We start from the raw sequence: 12223 nt of genomic DNA on the forward strand, positions 1-12223 counted from the left end.
TTTTCATATATTTTTATTGTAATTAATAGAAGAGTTACATGATATTTTCCAGATAGAAGGTACATTAATTCACATACATTGATACCATTTCACATGTCTTGGTCCCCATTTCCCTCCCCCCCATCCCCACCTCTCATCTTGTTTTCCCCTCTTCCCTATCCAATTTCAAATAACCAAATACAAATATATCCAATATATCAGATAACAAAGTGAGATACTGTAACAATATGAGATAACCAAGGGACAGCAAAAGAGATGAGAGATAACATAGTACATTAAGGACAACAATCACTCATTATATGGCTTTTGTTTATATATCCTGGAGGTCCTTTCATTTCACCTCATACTATATGGCCTTGTGTATTAAGGTTTTGCTCTATTGCAAATCTCTGCTAGGAGAGCCCAAGGTTTCTACTGATTATGACAAATGAGGAAAACCATTGAGCCTATGTTCCTTTGAGTTTGGCTTACTTCACTTAATATGATTTTTTTGTTTTGGTCATAAATTGGTCATCTGTGATTGTATTAGATTTGTATGTAAGTGCACAAAAAGAAAGCGAGAGTGATATTACCAATCTAAAAGAGCGAACATCTATTGTCAGCCAACTAAAAAGGTCTAGATTGGTTATATCTGAAAAATTATAATCTTCTTTAGTATTAATCTTGCTCCCATTTTCAAATGGGCAGAACAAGAAACTCAAGAAAAATGTCAAATCAAGGAATAGCATCTCCCACCCAACATAAAGAGGCAATGGAGCAGTCAGTGGCAAAGCTAGAGGAGAGTCTTCCAAGTGCTATACAAATGCAATCGATAAACATCATTAATGAAAAGTGTGAAAACATGAAGAAAGAGATAAGGGAGGAAGCCACAGCTAAATAAGAGGAAACCATAAACAAGGTGCTATGTGAAAAAGGGGAAGCCATAAAGGAGGCTATAATAAAGGTTTTTCAAAGAAAAATGAATGAATTCATAGAATCCACAAACAAAAAGGTGATCAAACTCCAGCAAATGTCCAAAGAGAATAAAGCTACTGAGCTAGCCACTGAAATGGAAATCAAGGAGCTAAAGAAATCCATACATGATCTAAAACAAGAGATGCAAGGCATCAAAAATGAGCAATTAGAAGCAAGGGAGATGAAGAATAAAGTAGATAGCTTTGATAGCAGGTTAGACAATGCAGAAAAGGGAATTTTCAGGGTTGAAGATAATTTAGTTGCTATAGAGAAAGAACAGAAAATAAGTCAATTCAAATCTAGGAAATATGAGAAAATGCTACAGGAGGTCCAAGATACAATTAGGAAGCCTGATTTAAGGCTAATTGGTATTGAGGAGGGTCTGGAGAAAGAGGTCAATGATATTGGAAATATACTTCGGGGAATCATCTCAGAGAACTTCCCAAATATCCAGAAGGGCAGACCCGTCCAGATACAAGAAGCTTTTAGAATCCCAAACAGACCTGACCAGAAAAGGACATCCCACAGCCACATTATAATCTGAACTGGATCAATAGAGACCAAAGATAGAATCCTAAAAGCAGCCAGGGAGAAGAGAACAATCACCAAAGAAAGGCAGCCATGGAAAAGGGATCAATAATCTACAAAGGCAAACCAATCAGAATAACGCCAGATTTCTCAGCAGAGACCATGCAAGCAAGTCTCATTCATGACTGGGGGAACAATAAAAACATTCCATTCCAGGGAAAAGCTGCAACATTATGTAGCAACAAAATCAATGGTTTCTTGAAATCAAAGCAATATGATAACATTTATTGATTCATTCCTTTGTACTGTCATCACCCAGTATGTTGATTAGCCTTATGTCTGTGTGAGGAAAAACCTAAGATAAACAACACACAATGTAGAAAAGATTGCTTCGCGTTCATGCTTTCAGAAGTCTCAATCTGTGGTCGCTTGGCTCCCTTACCATTAGGCCTAGGTGAGACAATACAACATGGTGGAGGACATATATTGAGAAAGCTGCTCCCCTCAGGAGCAATAGTAGATGAAGTGATTTTAGTCTCAATATGTTCCACCGTGACTTAATGTCTTTCCACTCAACCCCACCACTTAAAGTTTCTACCACTATTCATGAAGACACATAGCTTTTGAATGACATTAAAGATTCAAATTAATCTAGTGTCAGTGATTCACATTTCTAATCCTAGCTATTCAGGAGGCTGAGATCTGGATCATTTGAAGCCGCTCTGGTTAACATAGTTTTTGAGACTTCAAGATTTCATCCCCCAAACAACTAGCAAGCAAGATGATCAAGCATGAGGCCCTGTGGTCCAACCTTAGGAATACAGAAAGGAAGAGAGGATGACAGTAAGAAGGGAAGGAGAAAAGGAAGGAATGGAGTGAGGGAAGGAGGGTAAGAGGGAGAGAGATGCAAATAATAAGGACTAGGTACATGTTAAGTTTTTTTCTTTGGTTCTATTTTCTCAGAAATAAATGAAGTGGAGAATGAGATCTAGTGATTTTTAAGTCAAGATTAAATGTCCATTGGAAAGATTTATTTTTTCCAATACTGGTCTTTGCATACATTCATGCCAGTTCAATTGGTCCTGAATGACTTCCGACTCATGAGGAATGATTCTTGCAGCAAGGAACAATTGGGTATTTGGAAAACCGGTGTTTCTTGGTAACTGGATTGTACCATTGATTTTCCTTGCTAGTTTTCAGTGTGTGGAATTTTGGCAATTCTGCTAAGTGAGCACATACAGCCAAAATATTGTCACCAATTTCTGGGGCTTGAACAGTACTGTCTCTTGCAGAGACAGAGCTCTTGAAAAATGCAAGCCTGTGGCTGGTACCTTTTGTAGGGAGCATTGAGTCTGATGAGGATGATATCAGATTCCCCACTAATGGGCTCAGTATTTTTTTTTTCACATTCACAGTAAGAATGACTGGATAATAAAGGAAGTCAAAGATGGGAGTTAGATTTCTAGGTATCTAAGAAAAATTGGGTGCCAGTATTCCATGATTTGGTATTATGAGTTGGGAAGGCTGTTAGCCCTGCAAAAATTAAAGAGATTAATTATTAGTTCTATTTTGATTCACCTATAAAATGTCATAAATTCTAAATTTCATCAATCATTTTATTGAAAATTAAGGAACAAATTGAATAATTACTTATTAATTTTCTCAATGTCAAGATCATAAAACAGTTGAGAATCACAATTATTATAAAACAGAGCATTTAAGTTAGATTGTGAATCATCTTTATGATGATCACCTCTTTGACAATGATTTGTAATGCTTAGGTATTTTTATTTCATTTTTATTTGTAACTTAATTTAATAAGTATAAAATACTGATGCCTACAACTGTCAAATACATGCTGGTCAAACTTACATTCATGATAAAAAGGTATGGTTTGTATTATAAACTTTAGAATGGTACATAGATGACAATGTCTTCATAATTTTGATATAAATGATACTCATACATTTATGATAAGATGAATTAAATAAACAGGAGGCTAATGACCTGAGATTGTTTCTGTACTTTGAGTTTCTATGTAACAACTTAGGAACTGTAGTAACCAAAGTTAGAATATAAACACAATAAAATTGAATTGAGGAGTTTATTTTTTTTACAACAAACAGCTGGGCTTTGGCTAATTATAAATAGCTGTGTTACAGCAAATCACAGTCAACTGACCCAGACCATGTCCAAATAAGGCAAATGTCTTCTCATAGCATGATCAAATAAAATAACCTGACTGGCTGCAGCCAATCAGATGATTTCTCTATGTGTGTCTCATATTGGGTGGAATTCTCTGAACTGCTTCTGATTCTGAGTGTTGGAAACTCATGCATCATTCCTTACTCATACAAGCTGTGTTCCACTCAATTTTTCTGCTGTTTCTCTTCTAACAAATAGCTATTGCTCATAGAAGTGTTTTTGAATAGATCAAGGCATTATTAAAAATGACAATGTATAAAAGAATAGGGATTTTAAAAATCCTTAATTGTTTGGGTAGCAATTGTGAAAAAACATGCTATTAATTTAGATGAAAGATAATGTGTTATGCCTGATTTACTTCAATGCATAATGTTTGAAGTTTTAACAATGGAGGTATTTTCAAACAGATTTTTATTTTCTATACTTCCTTCATCAGGTCAGATGAATCAAATTTCACCTTTGATTTTTGACTTTAGATATTTGCTTTTTATGTACTCTGTCCCATAAAAACAAGGCAAATATCTGCTGATTTTCATGTATTTTTTATTTCAAAAGAAATTTCTTCTAAAATTCTTGTGCACATATCAGTCAGTTACAATCATAACAAGTTGTATTTCAGTATTACTTCTTGAGGCTATTACATTGATATCTCAACGGAGGCTAAGGATTATTTGCACATGGTAGGAGACTTAATATTAAAAGCTAAAAATGACATACCAGTTTGTAAATAACTATTCTAAATAACATTATAGAGTTTGATCCCTTTAGAAACTGTTGAGTAATTATATGTATTTCAACAAAAAATAAAATCTCTGAAATAATTTGGAATCTAAAATCTCATGTTATTTTTACTTATGTATTTTAATTTTTTATTATCCTTATGTAGTTGTACAAAACTGTTGTCATTTAACCAAGAATTTATTAATATCATCATCAATGTCACCCCTTTAACATTCTCACTGGTCCTTCCTAATCTAACTTTTCCTTCATGTTTCTTAATTTTGTAGGATCTGCATTGAATTTTATGACTGCATTATACCCTTTTATTGTCTTCATTCATCTACTCTCACCCCTTAATACCCAACCCACCCTGTTCAATTACCCATTTTTTTTCGTCTATGACTTAACATTTCTAAAAAGGTTACACTGAGTTCTTCCCTGAATTCACCACATTTCAGTTAATATATTTGTGCATGCTTGAATACAAACTAAAGTGTTTACTCATATATTTCTGAACTAATTCTAGTTTACACATATAAGGGAAAACATGTAATCTTTGTCTCTCTGGGTCTGATGTACTTCTCTAAACACAATTTTCCCAGGTCATTTCTTTGCAAATGATGAAATATCATATCATTCCTTCTAATGGAAGAGTAGGATTTCGTATGTCTCTGTACCACATTTTCTTGATCTATTTATCCCTGGTAGGACATGGGAGGGTGGGGAAGGGGGGGGGAGAGGGGTAGACATTTGGTCTGATTTCCATACCTTGGATTTGGTGAACAGTCCTGCAATAAACATGGCTGTGTTGGTAACTTTACTATATTCTAGAATGTAACATTTGGATAAATGTCAAAGAGTGGACTTGCTAGATCATAGGTTATCTCTTTGTACGGTTTGGTTTGGTTTGAGGAAACTCCATGCTGCTTTGCAGACAAGTTGAACAACAGTATATGCAGATTCCTTTTTACTCATATGTGAGCCAGGACCTGTTATTGTTTGTACTCTTGATAATGCCATTATAACTGGGGTGAGGTGGAATCTAAGAGTTGTTTTGATTTTCATATCCTTCATGGCCAGAGATATTGAGCATGTCTTCGTGTGTCTGTTGGCAGTTTTTACTTCTTTATTCTCTCTTGTTTCGTTGAGGATTTAGTTTCTTAAGCTATGTGGATATTCTGGATATTGTCACTGTCTCAGGAATAGCTGCCAAAAATCTTCTCCCATGCTGTAGGCTGCCTTTAGAAAATTGTTAACACTATCCTTTGCAATGCAGAAACTTTTTAGTTTGGTGCAATTTTATCAAAACTTTCTTCAATTTGCTATTTCTCTGGATTTTTACTCGGAAATGTCCTACCTGTGGGAAAGAGTCCCAACATTTTTCCTATTCTTTTCTAAGAGTTTCAGGGTTTCAGGTCTTAGATTGAGGTATTTGATCCATTTTGAACTGATAGTATTACAAAGCAACAGACAGTATTTGCGTTCTACATGTGGACATCTGGTTTTCCCAGAACTATTTTGTTGTTGTTGTTGTTGCCAGTCCTGGGCTTGAGCTCAGGGACTGAGCACTGCCCTTGGACTTTCTCAAGGCTAGAGATCTACCATTTGAGCCTCAGCACACTTCCGGCTTTTTGTATGTATGTGATATCAAGGAATCGAACCCAGGTCTTTGTGCATGCTAGGCAAGCACTTTAACCACTAGGCCAAACTCCCGGCCCCCAGAACTATTTTTTAAAGAGGTTGTTGATCAGCCTATATTTTGGATTTCCCTACCAAATATTAGATAGATGGAGGGCTGTAGACTTACTTCTTGATCATCTGTTCTTAATCATTGGTCCTCAGTCCTGGTGGTTTTTTGTTTTTTGGTGTTTTTTTTTTTTTTGTGAGTACCAAGCCATTTTCATTCCAACAGCTCTGTAGTAGAGGTTGATGTTTGGAATTGTTAAACTTCCAGCAATACTTTTCTGCTCAAGATTGCAATTTGGGACCCTTTACAGTTTCATATAATTTTTAATTATTTTTTTCTATTTCAGTGAAGAATGATGTTGGATTTTAATTGGCATTGCATTGAATTTATGGACTGCTTTGGTTTGTGCTATCATTTTCACTGTAGTAATTTGACTAATCCAGGAAAACAGAAGGATTTCTATTTCCTCATGTCTTCTGTGATTTCCTTCTTCAAATTTTTAAAGTAGTTTTCATTTTAGAGGTTCTTCACATCCTGAGTTAAGGTTCATCCCTAAGTGTTTGTCTTACTTTTTTTTTAATGTATTTTTTATTGTAATTAATAGAAGGGTTACAAGATATTTGCCAGATAAATGGTACCTTAATTCCCACACACTGATACCCTTTCACATGTCATGGTCCCCATTTCCCTTCCCCCTCCCCCACCCTTCATCTTGTTTTCCCCCATTCCCTATCCAATTTCAGATAACCAAATACAATTATATCCAATATATCAGATAACAACGTGAGATAGTGTAACAATATGAAATAACCAAGGGACAGTAGACATGATGAGAGATAACATAGTACCTTCAGAAAAACAATGATTAATTATATGGCTTATGTTTACATCATATTTTAAATGACAAGTTTAACAAACAATTGTTCAAGGAGGAAATCTCTAATTACATTCTCTGGGACTTAGTCTTTAGAACTTAATCAAAATTAGGCTAAGGATTTGTATGTCATAGAAACCTATCAGTTTATTAAATAAAACATTATGATTATAGAGTCATAGGTTTTTTTGTCTATACAGTTATGTTTGTATTTCCATTACCATGTCCATAGCTTTGGGTATGCAGTTATTGAGTCCTCTCTCTTGTACACTTTGGATTTAATAACCGCATATTAAGGATACCATGAGCTTTTTGTTCCTTAGGTCTTGACTTGTCTCACTCAGCATGATTCTCTCTAGATTCATCCACTTCCCTGCGAATGCCATTATTTTATCTTGTCTATTGACTATGTAGAATTCCATTGTGTATATATACCACATTTTCTGTATCCATTCATCTGTAGTAGGGCATCTGGGTTGTTTCCATCGCCTGGCTATTGTGAATAGTGCAGAGATGAACATAGCTGAGCAGGTGTCTTTATAATATCCTGGATCATGCTGTTCAGGATAGATGCCAAGAAGTGGTATGGCATGATCATAGGGAAGGTCTATTTTCAGTTCTTTAAGGAACCTCCATACTGCTTTCCAGAGTGGCTGAACTAGTTTACAATCCCACCAGCAGTGCAGTAGGGTTCCTTTTTCTTCACAGCCCGCCAGCAACTGTCATTGTCTGAGTTCAAAATCTTGGCCATTCTTGTTGGGGTAAGGTGGTATCTTAGGGTTGTTTTTATTTGCATTTCCTTTATGACCATAGATGATGAACATTTTCTCATATGTTTTTCTGCCATTTTAATCTCTTCTTCTGATAGGTCTCTCTTTAGTTCCCTTGCCCATTTAGTGAATGGTTTATTGGGTTTTCGGGGAATTAGTTTCTTGAGTTCCCTGTAGATATTGGATATTAAGCATTTGTCAGATGTATTGTTGGTGAATATCTTTTCCCATTTGGTTGGCTGTCTCTCTACTTTTACAACTATGTTTTTATCTGTACAGAAACTTTTTATTTTTAGGCAGTCCCATTTATCGAGTCTCTCTCCGATCTGTTGTGACCCTGGGATTCTGTTCAGGAATCTGTTGCCTGTGCCTATGAGCTCCAGTGTCTCTCCTACATTATCATGTAGCAATTTCACGGTTTCTGGTCTGATGTTGAGGTCTTTGATCCACTTTGAGTTAATGCTTGTGCATGGCGAAAGGCTAGGGTCAATTTTTAGTTTTCTGCATGTGGCTGCCCAGTTTTGCCAGCACCAGTAATTGAATAGACTGTGTTTGTTCCATTGCATATTTTTGGCTCCTTTGTCAAATACAAGTTGCCTATCAGTATGTGGTTCTATTTCTGGGTCTTCTATTCTGTTCCACTGATCTTCTGGTCTGTTTTTGTGCCAGTACCAAGCAGTTTTTGTTACTATGGCTCTATAGTAGAGTTTGAAGTCTGGTATTGTAATACCACCAGCATTGCTTTTTTTGCCTAGAATTGTTTTGGCTATTCTAGGTCTTTTCTTGTTCCATATGAATCTTTGGATTATATCTTCAATTTCCATAAAGAATGTCTTTGGGATTTTGATGGGGATTGCATTGAATTTGTATATCAGTTTTGGCAGTATAGCCATTTTCACTATGTTGATTCTCCCTAGCCATGAGCATGGGATGTCTTTCCATTTCCTAGTGTCCTCTTTAATTTCTTTCATTATGCTTTTATAATTTTCATTGAATAATTCCTTTACTTCTTTGGTTAAGTATATTCCTAAGTATTTTATTCTTTTGGGGGCTATTGCGAATGGGGTCATTTTCTTGATTTGGCCTTCTGTTTGTGTATTGTTGGTTTACAAGAAGGCTACTGACTTCTGAAGGTTGATTTTGTATCCTGCCACTTTGCTAAAGTGGTTTAATTCTAGTAGTTTGGGAGTGGAGTTTGTTGGGTCACTCAAGTAGAGGATCATGTCATCTGTGAATAAGGATAGTTTAATTTCTTCTTTCCGTATGTGGATCCCTTTGATGTCCTTTTCTTGTCTTATTGCTCTGGCTAAGGGTTCCAGCACTATATTGAAGAGAAGTGGAGAGAGTGGGCATCCCTGTCTAGTTCCTGTCTTTAAGGTGAATGGTTCCAGTCTTTCACCATTTAGTATAATACTGGCTGTAGGTTTTTCATATATGGCTTTCACTATTTTGAGGAATGTAGCTCTTATTCCTATTTTTTCTAGTGCTTTCAACATGAATGGATGTTGTATTTTGTCAAATGCCTTCTCCGCGTCCAGAGAAATTATCATATGATTCTTATCTTTAGCTCTATTGATATGATGTTTTACATTGATTGATTTGCGAATGTTAAACCAGCCTTGCATTTGTGGGATGAAGCCCACTTGATCATAGTGTATGATTTTTTAAATTTGTTTCTGGATTCTGTTAGCTAATATTTTATTGAGGAGTTTTGCATCTGTTTCATTAGAGAGATAGGTCTGTAGTTTTCTGTTTTTTCCCTGGTTTGGGGATGAGAGTAATATTAGCTTCATAAAATGAGTTTGGTATTGCTCCTTCTGTTTCTATTTCTCTGAAGAGTTTCAAGAGTATAGGTGTTATTTCATCTTTAAATGTCTTGTAGAATTCCACAGTGAAACCATCTGGACCTGGGCTTTTTTAGGTTGGCATTTCCCTGATTGCTTCCGCAATTTCGTTGTAAGAAATTGGTCTGTTCAATTTGTTTACCTCATCGTTGTTCAGTGTGGGTAGCCTATATTTATTTAAGAAATCATCCATTTCTACTAGATTTTCTTGTTTCTTTGAATATAGGTCCTGGTAGTACCTATTCATTATGGACTGGATTCCTTGGGAATCCTTTGTGATTGTTCCCGTGGGGTCTCTAATCTTGTTTATTTGAGTCTCCCCTTTCCTTTTTTTTGATTAATCTTGCCAAGGGTCTGTCAATTTTATTGACTCTTTCAAAGAACCAACTTTTTGATTTATCAATTTTGTGTCTTACTTTTTTGAGACCATTGAAGTATAAGCTGTTTTGGCTTCAGCATCTATATTCTCTTTGTTGGAATACAGAAATGCTACTTATTTTTATGAGTTTTATTTTTATTTTTATTTTTTGTAGTCCTGGGGCTTGAACTTAGAGCTTGTGCACTGTCCTTGGGCTTTTTCAAGTCTCGTACTCTACCATTTGAGCCACAGCACAAAAGCACCAAGGCTTTTGTGCATGCTAGGTAAGCACTCTACCACTGGGCCATGCTTATGGCCCATTATGAATTTACTTTAGATTCTATGACTTTGCCCAAGTTTTCAATCAGCTTTAGTAGGTTTGGATAGAAGCTTATATTGTCTTTTAGATTATATGAGCTGCACATAGGTGTAATTTTACTTCTTTCATTTTTATTGGGATTCCTTTTATGTCTTTCTCTTGCTTTACTATGATTGATGCAGGAATATATTAAAATATATTGGAAAAACAGAAATGTTCTTCTTGTTCTTGCATCCTTAGCTATAATATTGACTGTGATTGTCATAAGCAGCTTTTAGTAGATATAGGAATATTCAATTTATTTCTTTAGATCTTAAAATTTTTATCATAATGATGTTGGATATTCTCAAAGTCTTGCTTGTTCTACATCTATGCAGATGACCATGTGATTCTTGTGTTTACTTTTGTTGATGTGTTGTATTATAGTTGTCTGTTTACATGTATTAAACCAGCTTTGCATCCATGAGTTGATGTTTTTGATTTGTTGTTAAATTCCATTGGCTGGCATTTTATTGAGAATTTTGGCATCTGTGTTGATCAAAAGCTAATCTAGAGCTTTTATTTTTGTTTGGTCTTTTTCTGATTTCAGGATAAGTATAATGCTGGTTTCACAGAATAATTTTGATAGTTTACCCTCTTAGGAGTATTGGTTTTAGTTATATTTTAAAGGACTTATAAAATTCAGCTTTAAAACCATAAGTGCCTACACTTTTCTTACATGGGGGGGGTCTTTCATTAGCATTTCAGTTTCATTACTTATCATAAGTGTATAAGTGTTTTGTTTCCTTTTGACTCTGTTTAGGTATAGTTACATTATCTAGGAGTGAATACATTTCTGCAAGATTTTCCAATTATTTATGTAATATTTGTATTGTCTCTTAATATTCTAGATTTATATTCTAATTTATTGTGATATTAACTTGTCTTCAATTTTATTTTATTTTGGTGATTTTTCTCTTTGGTCCAGTTTGCTAAATACTTCTCTGGTTTGTTATTTTTTTTAAAGACCAACTTCTTTAAGACTTCTAATTCATTTATTTCTGGCCTGATTTTATTTTTTTGTGTGTGTGTCTGTGTACTGGCTTTGGATTTGGCTCATTCTTGTTTTTCTAGGGGGTGAATCATTTAAGTATTAATTTTATATTTTTCTGGTTTTTTTGGTGTAGGTACTCATAGCTATGAAACTTTCTTCTTAGCTGATTTTTTTAATCATTAAAAAATTGAGTGAGGTGGGGCCAGGAGTTTTGCCTAGTGGTAGAGTACTTTCCCAGCATTCACAAAGACCTGGGTTTGATTCCTCGATACCACATACACAGAAAAAAGCCAGAAGTGGTGTTGAGACTCAAGTGGTAGAGCTCTAGTCTTGAGAAAGCCCAAGGAAAGTGCTCAGGCCCCGAGTTCAAGCTCAACACTGGCAAATGAATAAAACTGAGTGAGGATGGTGCTGGTGGTTCACAGCTGTAATCCTTTTCACTCAAGAGTCTGAGATCTGAAAATCATAATTTTAAGTAACCCCTGGAAGAAAAGTCTGTGAAACTCTCATCTTCATTAAAACTACCAAAAAGAGGCAGAAGGGGAGGAGGAAGAAGAGGAAGAAGGGAGGGGGGAGGAGGAGGAGGAGGAGGAGGAGGAAGAAGAAGAAGAAGAAGAAGAAGAAGAAGAAGAAGAAGAAGAAGAAGAAGAAGAAGCAGCAGCAGCAGCAGCAGCCAAAAGTGGAGCTTTGATACAGTGCTATCTCAAAAACAGCACCTAGGACCTGAATACTTTTTTTTTTTAATTGGTAGGTCGTGGGGCTTGAACTTGGCCTGGACACTGTCCCTGAGCTCAACTCAAATTTAGTGCTTTACCACTTTAAACTACAGAACCACTTCTGGTTTTCTTGTGGTTAATTGGTGATAAGTGTTTTACAGTCTTTTGTACCAGGGCTGGCCTTGAATGACAATCCTCAGATTTCAGCCTCCTAA

This window comes from Megascapheus bottae, chromosome 13 (genome assembly GCF_031878675.1).
Source record: "Megascapheus bottae isolate mThoBot1 chromosome 13, mThoBot2.hap1, whole genome shotgun sequence".
NCBI lineage: Eukaryota > Metazoa > Chordata > Mammalia > Rodentia > Geomyidae > Megascapheus > Megascapheus bottae.